Genomic DNA, 21220 nt, shown 5'->3' on the forward strand with positions numbered 1-21220 from the left:
GGGATCCCAGAGCAATGCTGCAGTGTATTCCTGAGTGTAGCTCGGGGTTATCACTTGTGGTGCTGAAACTTTACACCGAGCTACACTCAGGAATACCTCCAGGGGGGTTAATTGGCTCCTGTCTAAAATTGGCCCCAGTGTGTGTATGTGTGAATGTGAGTTAGGGACCTTAGATTGTAAGCTCCTTGGGGGCAGGGCCTGATGTGAATGTAATATAATATATATATTCCTTGGCACAGCAAGTGATAAAAACATAAACAGTGTAAAAGAAAAATGTAAAGCTTGTGTGCAAAGGCAAACACACACATTGGTCCCACATGCATACGTAAATGGCTATTGCACCACACATGTGAGGTATCGCCACGAACGTCCGAGCAAGAGCAATAATTCTAGCACCAGACCTCCTCTGTACCTTTAAACTGATAACCTGTAAAGGCCTATAAAGTGTGGAGATTTTTAAATACTGTAGTTTGGTGCCATTCCACAAGCGGGTGCAATTTTAGAGCGTGACATGTTTGGAATCTATTTACTTGGTGTAGCATCATATTTTACATTTTACAAAAAATGGGTATTATATTGTGTTTGTGTGCATTGAAATTTGTGAAAGTATATTTTTTCCCAAAAGATCACATTCGAAAAACTGCTGCGTAAATACTGTGTTTCATAAAAATTGCAAAACCTACCATTTTATTCTCTAGGACAGTGGTTCTCAACCTTCCTAATGCCGCGACCCCTTAATACAGTTCCTCATGTTGTGGTGACCCCCAACCATAAAATTATTTTCGTTGCTACTTCATAACTGTAATTTTGCAGTGGGAGGAATAGTGCCACATCATTGGTGTCAGTGGGAGGAATAGTGCCACATCATTGGTGTCAGTGGGAGGAATAGTGCCCCATCATTGGTATGAGTGGGAGGAATAGTGCCCCATCATTGGTGTCAGTGGGAGGAATAGTGCCCCATCATTGGTGTCAGTGGGAGGAATAGTGCTCCATCATTGGTGTCAGTGGGAGGAATAGTGCCACATCATTGGTGTCAGTGGGAGGAATAGTGCCCCATCATTGGTGTCAGTGGGAGGAATAGTGCTCCATCATTGGTGTCAGTGGGAGGAATAGTGTCCCATCATTGGTATCAGTGGGAGGAATAGTGCCCCATCATTGGTATCAGTGGGAGGAATAGTGCCCCATCATTGGTGTCAGTGGGAGGAATAGTGCCCCATCATTGGTGTCAGTGGGAGGAATAGTGCCCCATCATTGGTGTCAGTGGGGGGAGGAATAGTGCCCCGTCATTGGTATCAGTGGGAGGAATAGTGCCCCATCATAGGTGTCAGTGGGGGGAATAGTGCCCCATCATTGGTGTCAGTGGGGGGAATAGTGCCCCATCATTGGTGTCAGTGGGGGGAATAGTGTCCCATGATTGGTATCAGTGGGAGGAATAGTGCCCCCTCATTGGTGTCAGTGGGGGCAATAGTGCCCCATCATTGGTGTCAGTGGGGGGAATAGTGTCCCATGATTGGTATCAGTGGGAGGAATAGTGCCCCATCATTGGTATCAGTGGGGGGAATAGTGCCCCATCATTGGTGTCAGTGGGGGGAGGAATAGTGCCCCATCGTTGGTGTCAGTGGGGGGAGGAATAGTGCCCCATCATTGGTGTCAGTGGGGGGAGGAATCATGCCCCATCGTTGGTGTCATTTGGGGGAGGAATCGTGCCCCATCGTTGGTATTAGTGACACCAATGATGGGGCACTATTCCTCCCACTGACACCAATGATACTTACCTTGCTGACCCCTGCTCCAGCCTGGGCTCGCTCGCTCCCTCCCTCTCCCATGGTGCAGACACTTACCGGTCAGCTGTCTTCCTTCTCCGGCTGCTCTGCTCCTCTTCACTCGCTCGATCTTCGCGGTGCCGCTCGGCTCCTCCTCTCCAAGCTCCACCTCCTCGCCAGTGATTGGCCGCCTGTGTGCCTCTCCTGAGCCACAGTTCCGGCAGCCAATCATCGGCAAGGATTGATCCCGGGGGTGTGGCCAGATGACGGGTGGCATGTTTTCCCGCCCACACCTGTAGACAGACAGAGGAGGGGTGTCTCGGTTCCTAAGACCATCGGAAATATGTGTTTTCCGATGGTCTTAGGCGACCCCTGTGAAAGCGTCGTTCGACCCCCAAAGGGGTCGCGACCCCCAGGTTGAGAACCTCTGCTAAAATAAATATATAATGTTTGGGGTTTCTAATTAATATTCTAGCAAAAAAGACAGATTTTTAAATGTAAACAAAAGTGTAAGAAAAGGCTGGGGTCTTTAACCGTTTCTGTACCGCCGTATAGCAGATATACTGCTACAGGGCGGCACGGGTGCGCAAAATCATGTGTATATACAGTATATATGTGATTTTGCAGTTCCGGGTAGGTGTGCGCGCGCCCTACCCATGCTACCATTCGCGGACTCAGCTGCCAATCATCGGGTCCAGGCCAGTGATTCCCCGCCAACACCCGAGTATTACCGGCGGGGGAGAGACCTGTTTATAAACAAAACAGATCTCTCCTCTGTCAGCTCCTGCACACTGCTTTGTATGGCTCTGCATATCAGAGCCATACAAAGCAGTGTGCTTACAGTGTAAAGCAAACACACAGCGAAACAGCACATAGTTAACCCTTTAATCGCCCAGATGTTAACCCCTTCCTGCCCAGTGACATTAGTACAGTGTCAGTGCTTTTTATTAGCACTGATCACTGTATTGGTGTCACTGGGGATGTCAGTGACACCAAGTCAGTTCCCTCCGCTGTCAGAATGCCCGCCACAGTCCCGCTATAAGTCGCTGATTGCCGCCATTACTAGTACAAAAAAAAAATTCCAGTATATATACCGCCATTTATAAACGCTATAACTTTCACGTAAACCAATTCTTTACACGTATTGGGATTTTTTTTAGCAGACGTAGCAGAATACATTTTGTCCTAAATTTATGAGGAAATTTGATTTTTTTTTTAACAGTTATGTTTAATAGCAAAAAGTCAAAAATATTTGTTTTTTTCAAAATTGTTGGTATTTTTTTGTTTATAGCGCAAAAATTAAAAATAAACGCACAGGTGATCAAATACTACTGAAAGAAAGCTCTATTTGTGGGAGGAAAAGGACGTCAGTTTAATTTGGATGCAGCTTTGCATGACCGCGCAATTGTCAGTTAAAGTAACGTAGTGCCGTATTGAAAAAAATGGCCTGGTCAGGAAGGGGGGGGGGGGGTGGGAATCCTCTGGAGGGGGAGGGGTTAAGTGGATTTATATAGTTTATAAGATTGAAAAAAGACACATGTTCATCCAGTGCAACTCAGATATGTGTGTGATTTGTGTTCTCTAACCATTTCCATAGCCCTGTATACTCTGTCCCTCTAAATGTTTTTTGAAGTTGTCGGCGCTCTCAGCTAGTACCACTTTCTGAGGGAGGGATTCCACATTTTTACTGCTCTAACAGTAAAGAGCCCTTTCCTCAATCTAAGATTACATTTCCTTTCTTCTAACCTCAAATCGTGGCTCCTCAGGGACCTTATAGTAACAGTTTATCACATATTTTGGAGTCACCTTTGATACATTTGTACATTGTAATCATTTCTCCTCATAAGAGGCTCTTCTCCAGACTGACTGTAACTTATGGCATTGATTCTAATAGCTGAGCACTTCCATTCCCTATAGTTGAGCTCCTCCAGCCCCCATAGTTTAGCTCCTCCATCCCCCATAACTGAGCTCCTCCATCCCCCATAGCTGAGCTCCTCCATCCCCCATAGATGTGCTCCTCCATCCTCCACAGCTGAGCTCCTCCATCCTCCATAGCTGAGCTCCTTCATCCTCCATAGCTGAGCTCCTCCATCCTCCATAGCTGAGCTTCTCCATCCTCCATAGCTGAGCTCCTTCATCCTCCATAGCTGAGCTCCTCCATCCTCCATAGTTGAGCTCCTCCATCCCCCATAGCTGAGCTCCTCTATCGCCCATAGCTGGTCCTTTATCCCCTATAGCTGAGCTCCTCCTTCCTCCATAGCTGAGTTCCTCTATCCCCCATAGCTGAGCTCCTCCATCCTCCATAGTTGAGCTCCTCCATCCTCCATAGTTGAGCTCCTCCATCCCTTTATAGCTGAGCTCCTCCATCCCCCATAGCTGAGCTCCTCTATCCCCAATAGTTGGTCCTTCATCCCCTATAGCTGAGCTCCTCCTTCCTCCATAGCTGAGTTCCTCTATCCCCCATAGTTGAGCTCTTCCATCCCCGAAAGTTGAGTTCCTGCATCCCCATAGTTGAGCTTCTCCATCCCCCATAGTTGAGCTTCTCCATCCCCCATAGCTGAGCTCCTCTATCCCCAATAGTTGAGCTTCTCCATCCCCTATAGCTGAGCTCCTCCTTCCTCCATAGCTGAGTTCCTCTATCCCCCATAGCTAAGCTCCCCTACCTCTAATAGCTGAGCTTCTCCATCCCCAATAGTTGAAGTCCTTCATCCCCTATAGCTGAGCTCCTCCTTCTTCCATAGCTGAGTTCCTCTATCCCCTATTGCTGAGCTCCCCTATCTCCAATAGCTGAGCTTCTCCATCCCCAATAGTTGAAGTCCTTCATCCCCTATAGCTGAGCTCCCCTATCTCTAATAGCTGAGCTTCTCCATCCCCCCATAGCTGAGCTTCTCCACCCCCCATAGTTGAGCTCCTCCATCCCCGTCATTCATTTTGTTGCCCTTCACTGAACTCTTTCTAATTCAGAATTTTCCTGAGTATTGGTGACCAAAGGTGAACCGCATTTTCAAGATGAGGATGGACCAGTGTTTTGTAAAGGGGTAGAATGATTATCTCTGGAGTGTATGCCTTTTTATTACTGCATGAGGGTAGTCTGCCAGCTTTGTTAGTGGTGGCTTGGCATTGCATGCTGCTGCTCGGTCTGGGATCTGCAAGCTCCCCAGATCTTTTTCCAGCACTGATTCCCCCAGGCAAGCTCCTCCTGATGTGGATCACTTATTTATTTATTTCAGGTACTTGTATAGCGCTGCCAATTTACGCAACACTTTACACCTATATTGTACAATCACATCAATCCCCGCCCTCAAGGAGCGTGCAATCTAAGATCTCTAACTCACATTCACACATATTAGGGCCAATTTTGACAGAAGCCAGTTAACCTACCAGCATGTCTTTGGAGTGTGGGAAGAAACCGGAGTACCTGGAGGAAACCCACGCAGGCACAGGGAGAACATGAAAACTCCAGGCAGGTAGTGCTGTGACTGATATTCGATCACTTTACATTTCTCAGTACTGAACCTCATAATTGCCAGTCAAACTATCACAGTACTCAAAACTGAAGAATGTCCTGGTAATGACGGGGTAATACAGGCTGGTAATCAAGTGGTTAGTAGAAGCTATTTATAAGAACATATTATGGCCATTTACCCACTTGCCAACCGCGCTATAGCCCAGTGACAGCTACAGCACGGTTGTCCAGTCCTGGGAGGGCGTCATATGACGACTTCCCAGAACGCGCCCTCCCGTGCGCCCCCAGCGATCTCCATGAATGCTGTGTCCTACGGGCACAGCTGATCACGTGATGTGGTAAAAGGTCAATCACAGCGGTCTTTTACCACATGATCAGCCGTGTCCAATGACACAGCAGATCACCGGTAAATGCAGTTGTTGGTTATCAGCTGCACTTTCCTCACAATGTCGAGCGTGAGGAAAGTATTGCCGATAACCGGCAATTGTCAGAGGATGGATCGGCACCGATCATCAGGGCACTGATGATCAGTGCCACCCACTTGTGCCCAGCAGTGCCTAGCAGTGCCACCCACCAGTGTCTCCCATCAGTGCTGTCCAGCAGTGCCACCCATCAGTGCACAGCAGTGCCGCCAGTCAGTGCCGCCTACCAGTGCCCATCATTTTTGCATATCAGTGCTGCCTATCAGTGCCCATCAGTGCTGCATATCCGTACCACCTCATCAGTGCCGCTATCAGTGTCCATCAGTGCAGTCTCATCAACGCACATCAGTGAAGGAGAAAAATTACCTGTTTGCAAATTTTTATAATAGAAACATAGGAAAACTTTTTTTTTTGCAAATTTTTTTTTATAGCACAAAAAAATAAAACACCCAGTGACGATCAAATATGACCAAAAGAAAGCTCTATTTGTGTGAAAAAAATGATCAAAATGTCATATGGGTACAATGTTGCATGACCGCGCAATTGTCATTCAAAGTGCAAGAGCACTGAAAGCTGAAAATTGGCCTGGGCAGGAAGGGGGTAAAAGTGCCCGGTACTGAAGTGGTTAATACACTAGAGGGTCACAGTATTACTGCATTAATAGGGTAGTACTATACTTTTTTTAGTCTTTCTTTAAGATTGTGGACTGAGCGATCACATGACCACTGATCACTCAGTTCTCAGTCAGCTCTCAGCAGAGAGCTGTGACTGTCAGACACCGCTCTCCTCTCTGCCCCTCCACACCTCAGTGGAGTGGTTAAACACATTATTTACTAAAGCTGGTTCACTCAGGATCTTGTGCACTTCTGCATAGAAACCAATCAGCTTCCAGCTTCAGCTTAATTGAACAAGCTGAGGTTAGACACTGATTGGCTCCCAGGCATGGCTGCACCAGATTCTGAGTGAACCAGCTTTAGTTAAATAAACCCCATTGACTTAGATAAAAAGGTGATATTTTATGGTCTCTTCAGAAAGAAATAATTGTGTAATACCCTTTTTTTTTTCCTAACAGCTTAATCACAACTGAGATTGGGGGGGGGGGGGGTAAAACCAAGCATTTCAGCAGTGGTTTTACTTCACCCCTACCAGCTGCTCATGGCTGTACACCTGCACCGTGGTCACTGCAAACCTTCCACTGAATGTAGAATAGGCAGTTCTATGGGGCCGTGCAATCAGGGCCGTATTTACCACAAGGCAAACAAGGCATTTGCCTAGGGCGGCACTTTTCAGGGGGGCAGCGCCGCCCCCCGAAAGAAGGAATGGACACATGCAGCATGGGGACCAGGTGGAATCTGAGAGAGGTTGTGGGCTGCTGGATGGTGTATACAGAGCCTGACTCTTGTTCCTGGGGTTGTCAGGAGCTGTGAAGGTGAGTGTCTTCTCGCTCACCGGGGGGAGGTGGGGGGTTGCCAGTGTATGGGGGGCGGTGGTAGTGGAAGGCTCTCTTGAATGGGGTGGGGGCTGGGGTGTTGTTGGTCAATGTCAGGCTCTCTTCGTGGGGAAGAGGGGGTGTTGGTCGGTGTCAGGGTCTCTCCATGGGGCGGGGGGGGGTGATGGTCGGTGTCAGGGTCTCTGTGTGGGGGACGACGACGATTTTTTTGTTGCCTAGAGCAGCACAGAACCTAAATACACCACTGTGTGCAATACAGCAATTATAGGGTTAAATCTGTCAATGAGAAGGCAACCTACCACCTCCGCCTCGTCTATTATACACCTCTAAAAAGGGATTTAATTGTGGATTGCTTTTTAGAGGAGTGGCAGTACCATGTTCCTACAATAACATATAAAGCCATTTATAACTCTGCCCCAAATTACATCACCAATCTTGTCTCCAAATATCACAAAAACCATCCTCTCCGCTCCTCCCATGACCTCCTGCTCTCTAGCTCCCTTGTCTCTTCCTTCCATGCTCATCTACAGGACTTCTCCAGAGCTTCCCCAATCCTCTGGAACTCTCTACCTCAATGTATCAGACTATCACCTACTCTGCTCACTTTTAGGCGATCTCTGAAAACCGATCTCTTAAGGGAATCCTATCCTGCCCTCAGCTAATAATGGAATCTTCTTCTCTTCCAACCAGTCCATCCCCCACAGGTACTACCTTTTGTACCACTAGCCCCTCCCTCCTAGACTGTAAGCTCCAAGGATCAGGGTCCTCCTATCCCTCTTGTATTGAACTGTATTGTTGCTGTATTGTCTCCCGTTATATTGTAAAGCGCTGAGCAAACTGTTGGCACTATATAAATCCTGTATAATAATATAAATCCTGTATTATAATAATAATAATAATAACATAAATCCTGTATTATAATAATAATATAAATCCTGTATAATAATAATAATATTGAAGATGCATTTTATTCCATTGTTGCAGATTGATACTCATTGGCGATCAGTGAATGACCTGCGAATTGATCTTTTATACACTCCTTATCTCTCAAATGTTAGGAAAAGTTTAGTCTTCTACAGAGATCGGGGATGTTCATCGCTTTGAAGATTTAATCGATTCTCTTACCTGTCCCACACAAAGTCCGAGTTCATGAAGAAGGGATAATCAGAGGTGTCTCGGCTCGGATCTTTATATATGTATCATATAACCTGTCTATAGAGAGCCTCTTATAAATTGTGCGTTGTCCCTTGACAGGGGTATTAGAGGAGGAAGAAGGAAGGAGACGCTCCCGATGGAAATCCAGAACTGCTAATTAAACTCTTTTAATAACAATAATATCCCCAGATGGGATGTGGCGGCTGTTTGGTAAAAGATCGATTTGATGTTTGTATCCTTCCTTACAGTAAATGTACTGTATGCCCTAATGGGATGATATTAAGGGGGCTATTTATAAATGTTTTCACCCAAGATTCACACATGTTCCAAATGAGACTATCCTGGGTGAAAGCTGTATGAAAACATTTATAAAAAGACCCTTTAGTTTGCCCTATACAGTATGTATCATAGGTGCTACACGTGTGCGGTTTGTGCCGAATCAAAATTCGGATGAAATTTTCGATACTTGGAGATTCAGATGTGTTTCCAAATTACAATAGCAATTGAATTTAACCCCTTTGCGGCAGCGCCTCCTGGCCCTTTAAGGGTTTCAGAAGCCGGGAGGTGGGCGGAGCTTAGGGTCATGTGACACGTGTCACAGCGGTCACATGTTCGGGAAAGGTCCAGATCGAAAGAGGAGATCGGGACCTTTCTGTAAATACCGGACATGTGTGCTGCGCGCTCTCAGTACATATGTACTTTTTTTTATAGAATTCAAATGTGCAGCCGCTCGGCGTCCAGGCCCAGACGCCGGGCGGCCGCACAATTGTGTTCGACTAGCGTGAAGAGGTTAAACAAATCCAAAATAAAATGTAATTCCATCCGCAATTCAAATCAAATTTTAATCAACTTCAAAAACAAATCTGAAATATAAACATATTGCTGATTTCCTTCAAAGACTGTGTATTAGTGTTGGAATATAATCGTTTTCCGAAATTCAAGTTTTGAATAGGATAGAACAGAATAGAAAATAAAAGAATAGAATAGAAAAACATTAGAATGAAATAGAAAGAATATAGCCGTCTTTTGAAATTCAAATTTTGAAAAGAATGGAATAAAATAGATTAGAATAGAAAATAAAAGAATAGAATGAAAAATAATAGAAAAAAAAGGAATAGAATAAAATATTATAGAATAGAATATCAATTAATAGAATAGAAAAGAACAGAAAAAAAGAATAGAATAGAATGTAGCTGTCTTCCGAAATTCGAATTCCGAAAGGAATAAAATAGAATAAAACAGAATAGAATGGAAAAAGAATAGAATAGAAAAATTATAATAGAATGGACTAAAAAGAATATAACTGTAGCACTACCCCTTAGGGATTGCTGATGAATTTGGGTCCCCCTATAGTCCTGTGCAGCCAGTCAGTTAGCATTTTCCACACAAGCTTTCATCCGTAGACAGAAATCAGGCCTTGATTGTTGGTTTTGGTATTTTATTGAGGGGGTTAAACCTGGATAGGGTAAGGGGTGTATAGGATGTCCAAGGGAACCGAAATCTGAGGAGAACTTCCTGAACTATTCACAGCTTCTCTTCTCTGACACAGCTAGCCAACAGCTCCAGTTGTACCACCCCAGACCCTGGATGAACTCCTCTTCACCCAGCAATCTGGAGACGTTCTTCCTGAGCAGAGGATCTGGATCCTGTTCCTTTAAGTAAGGTGTACAGTCTCTAGCAGAGGGCTAATCCGGTTTCCCACCAGAGTGCTCCTTCCACTATCCGCCCAGGGGGTGCAGGTGTAGTCACTTGGATCCTCTCCTGTACCACTTGTGGAATGGCTGCTGGTACCAGGCTGCCTATCAGCTGGGCTGCTCCATCCCTGCCATACAGGTGGTCCTCTCTCAGGAGGGCAGTGGGTCTTGAGTTTTCCACCTCCAGGCTCGCAGGAAGGCCCCATCCAACTAGGCCTCCTGGCAGCCTTCCTCTTCCAGCTTCACATCTTCCTGGATCTCACTCCTCTCCCACCACCACCACACTCCTCCTGCTGAGCAGGCTCCAAAACTTTTAAGGGAGTCCAGCCCCCTTGCCAAGCCACTTGTTGGGGATTGGCTCAAGTCTCTCAAAAGTGCAACCAACCACACTTCAGGTCCACCCACTGCCTCCAAGGCCCTCCTCCCAAAAGTCTCAGAGCAGGCACAAATTTTAAAGGGGCTGGCCTGCAGAGGCTCTAAGTCCTGACCAGAATTTGTCCCCTCTGACTATCTCACATGAACTGCTAATCAGCTCCTCACTAGCCATCAGGGCCTAGCTAAACTACATACTCATCTTCCAAAATTAGAATTTTGATTAGAATAGAACCAGCTATTCTCCACTATGAATTCGGATCGATTCAATATTTTCTATTCAAATTCGATTTGAATACTTCAAAATTCATTGGAAAAATCTGAATCCGGTGAAAAACGAATAAATGAACCTAAACTAAACTAATTTTGTTACAAATGCAATACAACAAAATTAGTAGCACATTTTTTTTGTTCTACACATGTCTAAAAGGGGCCTACCTATAAAAAAAAAATAGCATTTGCACAATCTATAACCACATAATCTCCATAATGTGTCTAATCAGGGGTGTATTTATCACAAGGCAAACAAGGCATTTGCCTAGGGTGGCATTTTTTAGGGGGGGGGGGCAGCACTGCCCCCTGGAAGAAGGGCATGGGGACCAGGTGGGATCCGAGAGAAGCTGCGGGCTGCTTGATGGTGTGTGCAGAGCCTGATGATAGTTCCCGGGGATTTTAGTGGAAGGCAGGGGTGTTGCTGGTCACTGTCAGGCTCTCTCCTTGGGGGAGGGCTGGTGTTGGTCGGTGTCAGGCTCTCTCCGCGGGGGAGGGCTGGTGTTGGTGTCAGGTTCTCTCCTTGGGGGAGGGCTGGTGTTGGTCACTGTCAGGCTCTCTCCTTGTGGGAAGGCTGGTGTTGGTCACTGTCAGGCTCTCACCTTGGGGGAGGGCTGGTGTTGGTCACTGTCAGGCTCTCTCCTTGGGGGAGGGCTGGTGTTGGTCACTGTCAGGCTCTCTCCTTGTGGGAAGGCTGGTGTTGGTCACTGTCAGGCTCTCACCTTGGGGGAGGGCTGGTGTTGGTCACTGTCAGGCTCTCTCCTTGGGGGAGGGCTGGTGTTGGTTGGTGTCAGGCTCTCTCCTTGGGGGAGGGCTGGTGTTGGTTGGTGTCAGGCTCTCTCCTTGGGGGAGGGCTGGTGTTGGTCACTGTCAGGCTCTCTCCTTGGGGGAGGGCTGGTGTTGGTTGGTGTCAGGCTCTCTCCTTGGGGGAGGGCTGGTATTGGTCACTGTCAGGCTCTCTCCTTGGGGGAGGGCTAGTGTTGGTCACTGTCAGGCTCTCTCCTTGGGGGAGGGCTGGTGTTGGTCACTGTCAGACTCTCTCCTTGGGGGAGGGCTGGTGTTGGTCGGTGTCAGGCTCTCTCCTTGGGCGAGGGCTGGTGTTGGCCGGTGTCAGGCTCTCTCCTTGGGGGAGGGCTGGTGTTGGTCACTGTCAGGCTCTCTCCTTGGGGGAGGGCTGGTGTTGGTTGGTGTCAGGCTCTCTTTGCCGGGGGAGGGCTGGTGTTGGTCACTGTCAGGCTCTCTCCTTGGGGGAGGGCTGGTGTTGGTTGGTGTCAGGCTCTCTTCGCCGGGGGAGGGCTGGTGTTGGTCGGTGTCAGGCTCTCTCCGCCGGGGAGGGCATCCGCTTTTTGTGTTGCCTAGGGCAGTACAAATCCTAAATACGCCACTATGTCTAATACTGCATGTGTATTTTCTGTAATTATCATCTCCAACTAGTGGCTGTAATGTGGTATTTACCTGATTGCAGTATTTCAGTTAAATACTGCAATATGGCCACTAGAGGGAGCTGACGATTAAAGAAAATATACATATTAGACACATTAGAGGGATTATAAGTTGCATTTTTTTCTCATAATATTACTAGACCCCATAAATGCAATTTTTTTTTTTTTTTTTATAAAATAACTTTCTGTTTGATATGTTTTTTCATCCTGTTTCTCATCTGCTGATGATCTTCTCCAGCCCTTTTTCAGTCACTCCCTAGCTACAGGTCCTTGGTTATTTTGGACCGTCTCCCAAGTGTTGGCAACGGTGGACTGGGGATGTCAGTGGCACTTAGTTCCCACCCAGTGTCAGAATGCCTGCCGCAGTCCTGCTATAAGTCACTGATTGCCGCCATTATTAGTATTAAAAAAAAAATCCAGTATGTACAGTTGCAAGAAAAAGTATGTGAACCCCTTGGGATTACATGGAGTTTTGCATGAATTGGGCATAAAATGTGCTTTGAACGTCATCTAAGTCACAACAATAGAAGAACACAGTCTGCTGAACATAATACTACACAAACATTAGATGTTGCCATGGTTTAATTGCACATAACATGTAAACATTCACAGTGCAGGGAGGAAAAAGTTTGTGAACCTTTGGACTTAATAACTGGTTGACCCTCCTTTGGCAGCAATAACCTCAACTAAATGTTTCCTGTAGTTGCAGATCAGACCTGCACAACGATCTGGAGTCATTTTGGGCCACTCCTCTTCACAAAACTGTTTCAGTGTAGCAATATTCTTGGGATGTCTGGTGTGAATTGCTCTCTTAAGGTCATGCCACAGCATTTCAATCGGGTTGAGGTCAGGACTCTGACTGGGCCACTCCAGAAGGCATATTCTGTGCTGTTGCAGCCATTGTTTTGTTGAATTACTTGTATGCTTTGGGTCATTGTCCTGTTGCATCACCCATCCTCTGCGGAGCTTCAGTTGGCGGACAGATGGTCGTACGTTTTCCTGCAAAATGTCTTGATAAACTCTGGAATTCATTTTCCCATCAATGACAACAATCCGTCCAGGCCCTGAGGCAGCAAAGCAGCCCCAAACCATGATGCTCCCTCCGCCATGTTTCACAGTGGGGATGAGGTTTTGATGTTGGTGTGCTGTGCCTTTTTTTCTCCACACACAGTGTTGTGTGTTCTTCCCAAACAACTCAATCTTGGTTTCATCTGTCCACAGTATATTTTGCCAGTAGTGCTGTGGAACATCCAGGTGCTCTTTTGCAAACTTCAAACGTGCTGCAATATTCTTTTTGGACAGCAATGGCTTCCTCCGTGGTGTCCTCCCATGTACTCCATTCTTGTTTAATGTTTTCCTTATTGTAGATGTGTCAACAAAAATGTTAGCATGTGCCAGAGATTTCTGTAGGTCTTTAGCTGACACTCTGGGATTCTTCTTTACCTCATGCAGCATTCTGCACTGTGCTCTTGCAGTCATTTTTACAGGACGACCAAGCCTAGGGAGAGTAGCAACAGTGCTAAACTTTCTCCATTTGTAGACAGTCTGTCTTACCGTGGACACATGAACATCAAGGCTTTTGGAGATACTTTTGTAACCCTTTCCAGCTTCATGCAAGTCAACAATTCTTGATCGTAGGTCTTCTGAGAGCTCTTTTCTGCGAGGCATGGTTCACATCAGACAATGCTTCTTGAAACCAGTAAACCCAAAACAGGTGTGTGTTTTTTAAGGGCAGGACAGCTGTCAGCAACACATCCAATATCATCACACTGATTGGAGCCAAGGTTGGCTCACTCCTGGCTCCAATTAGCTCTGGGAGAAGTCATTAAGCTAGGGCCTCACATACTTTTTCCTCCCTGCACTGTGAATGTTTACATGTTATGTGCAATTAAACCATGGCAACATCTAATGTTTGTGTAGTATTATGTTCAGCAGACTGTGTTCTTCTATTGTTGTGACTTAGATGACGTTCAGAGCACATTTTATGCCCAATTCATGCAAAACTCCACGTAATCCCAAGGGGTTCACATACTTTTTCTTGCAACTGTATACCTTCTTTTGTAGACGCTATAACTTTCACGTAAACCAATTAATTTACACATATTGGGATTTTTTTTTTAGCAAAGATACGGGGCAGTAGGGATGCACCGAAATTTCAGTGGTCGAAACGTTTCGGCCGAAAACACCCCTTTCAGCCGTTGACCAAAATTAAAAAAAAAAACACTGATACAGGTGCTGAAAAAACCCCACCCATCGTCGCTGCCCGCCACTTGTTAGTTCAGCCTTACCTGAGAAACCATCGAACGATCCTGGCGCCAGGGGCGGACTGACCATTTGGACACCTGAACACACCATCACCACCATGAAACATGGTGGTGGCAGCATCATGTGGTGGGAATGCTTTTCTTCAGCAGGGACAGGGAAGCTGGTTAGAGTTGATGGGAAGATGGATGGAGCCAAATCAGGGGCGGACTGACCATTTGGAAACTCGGGTACTACCCGAGGGCCCGGGGTCAGTAGGGGGCCCCATGAGATGCCCCTGGTACCTTTTTCATAGGCTTTTTTGAGTTTGGGCAAGAACACATGGGCCCCATGATCCCCTATTGCCTGGGGGCCCCATGAGTTGTCAGTCCACCTCTGCCTGGCGCTGAGCATAAAGATGAGTTAAGGAAAGATGGCCGCCACACATCTCTGCTTTTTTTTGATCCAATGCTTTACATTGCAGAGGAGAGATGTGGGGTCTTATTTTTTAAAATATTTTTTTAAATATTTTTTTAAAGGAAGAGTGCAAAAAACCCCCCCAAAAACATTAAATACATGTTTAAAAAAAGTTTAAAGTGCCCCCGTCCCTTGTACTCGCATGTAGTGGTGACGGCATACATAGGCTACTCCCACATATGTAAATGGTGTTCAAACCGCACACGTGAGGTATCACCACGAACGTTGGAGGAAGAGCAATAATTCTCGTACTAGACCTCCTCTGTAAAATACAAAGGATACAAAAATGTAGACATTTTTAAAGCATGGAGATTTTTAAGTACTGCAGTTTCACGCCTTTCCACGAGTGTGCGCAATTTTAAATGTTGGGTATCTATTTACTCGCCGTAACATCCTCTTTCATATTTTACAAAAATTGTTAACATATTGTTTATTTTAATCAAAGTGTATTTTTTTCCAAAAAATATATATTCATTTTTATTCATGACCATTTGAAAACTCGGGTACTGCGCGAGGGCCCAGGGTCAGTAGGGGGCCCCATGAGATGCCCCTGGTACCTTTTTCATAGGCTTTTTTGAGTTTGGGCAAGAACACAGGGGCCCCATGATCCCCTATTGCTCGGTGGCCCCATGAGTTGCAGTCCTCCCCTGCCCGGAGCTGAGCATAAAGATGAGTTAAGGAAAGATGGCCACCACACATCTCTATGCCCTTGGAGGACCGGAGCAATGTCACTTCCGGCCATTTTTTTTTTTTTTTTTAAAGCACTAGATCAATGCTTTTTTTTGATCCAATGCTTTACATTGCAGAGGAGAGATGTGGGGTCTTATTTTTTTAAAGGAAGAGTGCAAAAAACCCCCCCAAAAAAATAACATTAAATACATGTTTAAAAAAAAGTTTAAAGTGCCCCCGTCCCTTGTACTCGCATGTAGTGGTGACCGCATACATAGGCTACTCCCACATATGTAAATGGTGTTCAAACCGCACACGTGAGGTATCACCACGAACGTTGGAGGAAGAGCAATAATTCTCGTACTAGACCTCCTCTGTAAAATACAAAGGATACAAAAATGTAGACATTTTTAAAGCATGGAGATTTTTAAGTACCGCAGTTTCACGCCTTTCCACGAGTGTGCGCAATTTTAAATGTTGGGCATCTATTTACTCGCCGTAACATCCTCTTTCATATTTTACAAAAATTAATATATTGTTTATTTTAATCAAAGTGTATTTTTTTCCAAAAAAAAATATTCATTTTTAAAAACTGCGCATTTCGGTTTTCGGCCGAGTGCATTTTGAATTTTCGGCAGCAGAATTTTCATTTCGGTGCACCACTATGTAGCAGAATACATGTTGGCCTAAATTTATGTAGAAATTCAATTTTTTTTAAGTTTTTTACTGGATATGTTTTATAGCAAAAAGTAAAAAACATGTACATTGTTGCTTGCCTGCGCAATTGTCAGTTAAAGTAATGCAGCGCCGTATCGCAAAAAATGGCCTGGCCAGGAACGGAGGTAAATCCTCTGCAGGGCAGGTGGTTAAACGTTGGAACGCATTTCAAAGGGTGGTAATGCAGCAGTTGGCAGGCACTCAGGAGGCTATCCTGGTGCCTCCTGACGGTCTGCTTTTTTTTTTTTTTTCAATTCCAAGGGTGATTTTTCAGGCAAAAATAGCACTGCAACCGTGAGCCAAGAATTTGCAGTGCGCTCCCATTGAATTCAATAGGTGAGTTTAACAGCTGATCCAGAAGCAAAAGCATCATGGCCGTGGCATGCACATTAGGGTGGGCGTTTCCGCCGCTAATGTGAAAGAGTCCCAACTGACTTTTTTGACTCAGTTGAACTGTTTTTGATTCATATCTTTTTTTCATACTTTGCTGGTCAGCCTCTGCTCATGTATATCAGTTGGTAAGCGGGGAGAACATTTTGAATAGGCAAACCCACAGTCACCATAGGACAGAGGGGAAGAAAGTTTCCATTTGAGGATTTCCTGCATTATAGGCTGCAAAGAAGAAGAAAAGTTGGACAATGTTTTTTTTTTTTTGTCTAGAAAGACTATCCTGAATGCCTACTGACAACACAACAGGGTCCAGTGTCTCTGTAGAGATATAAAATTTCTAGAAATTGTGAAACCATGGGAGAAAAAAAAATGTTCTCCCTGTTTTTTTCCAAAAATATAGAAGAAAAAAATCAGTGTTGAGTAGTTTTACAAATTGAAAGTCGTGTTGTTACACTGGGAAGGTGAAATGCAGTGTACAGTCCCTTGAAATTTTAATTTTACAACCAAAAATGTAAATGCATTTTATTGGGATTGGACGTGATGGACCGACACAAAGTGGCACATAATTGTGAAGTGGAAGGAAAATGAGAAATGGTTTTCAACATTTTTTACAAATATATCTGTGAAACGTGTGGTATGTATTTGTATTCAGCCCCCCGGAGTCAATACTTTGTAGGACCCCCTTTGGCTGCATTTCCAGCTGCAATTCTTTTTGGGGATGTCTCTACCAGCTTTGCACATCTAGAGAGGGACATTTCTGTCCATTCTTCTTTGCACATCTAGAGAGGGACATTTCTGCCCATCTTCTTTGCACATCTAGAGAGGGACATTTCTGCCCATTCTTCTTGCACATGTAGAGAGGGACATTTCTGCCCATTCTTCTTTGCACATCTAGAGAGGGACATTTCTGCCCATTCTTCTTTGCAGAATGGCTCAAGCTCTGTCAGATTGGATGGAGGGCGTCTGGGAACAGCAATTTTCAGGTCTGGCCACAGATTCTCCATTGAATTTAGGTCTGGACTGTGACTGGGCCATTCTAACACATGAAGATGCTTTGATCTGAACCATTCCATTGTAGCTCTGGCTGGATGTTTCGGGTCGTTGTCCTGCTGGAAGGGGAACCTCCGCCCCGGTCTCAAGTCTTTTGCAGACTCTAACAGGTTTTCTTTTAAGATTGTCCTGTATTTGGCTCAGGGGCGGAAATGACAACTCATGGGGCCCCCGGGCAATAGGGGATCATGGGGCCCCTGTGTCCTTGCCCAAACTCAAAAAAGCCTATGAAAAAGGTACCATGGGCATCTCATCTCTTTTCACAAATCTCTCTTTTGGTCTGCATATTTTTTGGCTACTGGATGGAAGCCATATATTGGGTGATACGGTAATTTATATTTGAACCTCTAACCCTATCTTTTACTAACTGCATCTCATGGGGCCCCCTACTGACCACGGCCCTTGGGCAGTGCCCGAGTTTACAAATGGTCAGTCCGCCCCTGATTTGGCTCCATCCATCTTCCCATCAACTCTAACCAGCTTCCCTGTCCCTGCTGAAGAAAAGCATTCCCACCACATGATGCTGCCACCACCATGTTTCACAGTGGGGATCTTGTGTTCAGGGTGTTGGGCAGCGTTAATTTTCTACCACACATAGTGTTTTGCTTTTAGGCCAAAAAGTTCCATTTTGGTCTCCTCTGACCAGAGCCCCTTCTTCCACATGTTTGCTGTGTCCCCCACATGGCTTCTAGCAAACTGCAAACTGGACTTCTTATTGCTTTCTTTCAACAATGGCTTTCTTTTTTCCACTCTTCCTTAAAGAGTTGTAGAGATATTTATTTGTAAAAAATGTTGATAACCATTTATCATTTTCCTTCCACTTCTCAATGATGTGCCACTTTCTGTTGGTCTATCACATCCAATCCCAATAAAATAAATTTACAGTTTTGGTTGTAACATTTATTTATTATTTATTTATTTCAGGTCCTTATATAGAGCCATCAATTTACGCAGCACTTTACATATATATTGTACATTCACATCAGTCCCTAACCCTCAAGGGGCGTACAATCTAAGGTCCATGACAAAATGTGGAAAATTTCAAGGGGGAGGAAAACGTTTTCCAGGCACTGTATATAAAAGTATTATGGTTGATATAAAAGTGCAGCTTGTTCAATAAATAAATTAAACTTTCTTTCTAAATTTGTATTTTTTTAAATTACAAACGGAATAACAAGGACTGTATATGCTAATTACATTTCACCTATACATGAGAACAAGTAACCACCCCCTTTCCTTGTAATAATTTAAAAACTTCCTGCCAATATGCATTTTCAGTTATTGGCGATGCTGATCCAGAAGCATCTATTGCTCTATGAAGAGCTTGATCAATTTTCTCCTCATAAGGCTGGAAGCATGTTAGGGCCACAGAGCACCTCCCCATCATCTCTTCTAAATGCCTTTGGGAGGAGCTCTGTAGTTCTCACACACTTCCTGATAACATTGTTTGAGATGATCTCATTGCAGAGATAGCACAAGAGGTTATCGGCTCACAAGCAGGGGCGGACTGACCATTTGTAAACTCTGGCATTGCCCGAGGGCCCGAGGTCAGTAAGGGGCCCCATGAGATGCCCCTGGTACCTTTTTCATAGGCTTTTTTGAGTTTGGGCAAGGACACAGGGGCCCCATGATCCCCTATTGCCTAGGGGCCCCATGAGTTGTCAGTCCGCCCCTGCTCACAAGATTTTTGCCAGGATCAACAGGTATTGTTGCACTCATCCAACAGATATAGCACAACTCTTTAAAAGGTAAATTTAACCGACCCAGATAAGAGGTCATTGTTAGGGTTTACATACACTTATTATTATGATTGTATATTTAGTAATCCAATTGATCTTTTTTTTTTTTTTTAGAAATCTAATGTTAAATTTGGCTTTCTATGAAAAAGAAGAGAAGGGACATCTCGGTCTTAAATTCTGAAAGAGAATATCAGAAGAAACTTGAAATCCAACATAGAAGGGGAGTTCAAGTCAAGCCCGGACATTTCATTTTACGGGTATAATAAGGGTACTAGCGTGTGTCCTATTACTGATGGGCGTCACACATGTCATGGGCCAGTCCAGAGACCGTTATTCAAGATGGCAGACACCAGTGTCAGTGCATGCATGGAACAGCGTGTGGTGATGAAGTTTCTTCGTCTAAAACCCGCGGATATCTACAGAAAACTTCAAGCGCAGTACGGTGATAAGATCAGTAAGACATTTGAATGGTGTGAACGTTTCAAAGATGGCGGTACATCCATCAGTGACGATCCCGGCCGAGGAGGTTCCCAGCTCACAGCAGTCATTCCTGGGAACATTCAGTGAATGCAGCACCTGATCCTGGATCCTTGTATAACCAAACTCAAGGGATGTGGCAGATTTCATCATGACCTTCAGCCAAAACTGAAGGTAGTAACTCAACAGATCTTTGGACTTCATGGCCAGTGAAGCCTAGTCTCCAATCGTATGCAAAATATGGCTTCCAAAGCTATTGCACGCTAATCTGATCATTAGGTCTCAGCTTTCTTCCAAAATTAGGGACAAGCATGAGACTAGCATGCAAAAAAAACGGACGATCATTCATCCGATATTCTCATCATTTGTACAGGGCCTTAGATACAGAAGATAGGCATAGAGACTGTATTGTTTGGATTAGGGGTTCTCACCACTGTTTTTTTTTTTTTTTTTATACATTTATATAGATTTTTTATACATTTTCTATATGTTTTCTGTTATACTTCTTGTCAATCACTTTAAGCAAGGGGTTCTTGTCAAGAAGGGGTTTCCCTTGCATTCTTTGCAGTCCATTATTTTGTGTATGTTAATGGTTACACCAGTTTTACTCTTTGCACTTTATTATTGTGTAGTATGTGGATGATTTCACAGAGACTATTACTTGCAGCTTAGACACATAGGTCACTTGAGGTTTACTGTAACACCTTCCCGCCCGGCCTATAGCAGATTGATGGCCGGGGGGGACTCTCGCCGTTGTGAATGGACGTCATATGACGTCCTCTCAAAACTAACCACTCATGTGGCCCCGCAGCAGCACGATCTTTCACCGGCTGTGTCCACGGGACGTAGCCGATGACATATCACTACACCGGCCCTTTGCCAGTGTCATGTGACCTACATGACCAATCACAGCAGATCACATGTCAGTTGTATACAACGGATGGCTTCCTGTCATGCCATCCATTGTATACAATTATGTTGTTAGCTGTGACTGGTCAAGGCAGTCACATGATACAGACAGAGCCAATCACAGCCCATCTGTATCATGTGATCAGCTTTGCCCAATCACAGCTAATCACAACAAAAGACTGAATGAATCCTTTTCATTCAGTAACAATGATTGCAAATATCAATGAAATACATCTGTATTAGCAATCATAATGTGTTAAAAAAAAAAAGAAGAAAATCCTGATCACTCACCCGGAGTAGTTCATTGTTACTATGGTAACGTATTGCTTTAGTCACAGTGTGCTGAAAAATAAGATAGTAAAAAAAAGAAAAAAATTAAATGAAAAATAAAAAAAATAGAAATATTCGAAAAAAAATACAAATTCAATTATTATTATTATTTTCACTAAATAAATGTAGCAGAATATATTTTGACCTTAATTTATGAAGAAATTTTATTTATTTGCAAAATTTTATA

General features: G+C 44.6%; 1 long non-coding RNA gene across 1 annotated transcript in view; it reads left to right on the plus strand.

Annotated features, from left to right (window-relative positions):
- The window catches only part of LOC149453584 (uncharacterized), a 54764-nt gene extending 33587 nt beyond the window's left edge, over positions 1-21177 (plus strand). The window contains exon 3 of the long non-coding RNA XR_016314667.1: positions 19432-21177. This is a non-coding gene — a long non-coding RNA (uncharacterized LOC149453584). The remainder of the gene's footprint in view (positions 1-19431) is intronic.
- Positions 21178-21220: the final 43 nt, after the last annotated feature.

This window comes from Staurois parvus, unplaced genomic scaffold (assembly GCF_062004578.1).
Source record: "Staurois parvus isolate SC_StPar_1 unplaced genomic scaffold, SC_StPar_1.0 ptg000447l, whole genome shotgun sequence".
Lineage (NCBI taxonomy): Eukaryota > Metazoa > Chordata > Amphibia > Anura > Ranidae > Staurois > Staurois parvus.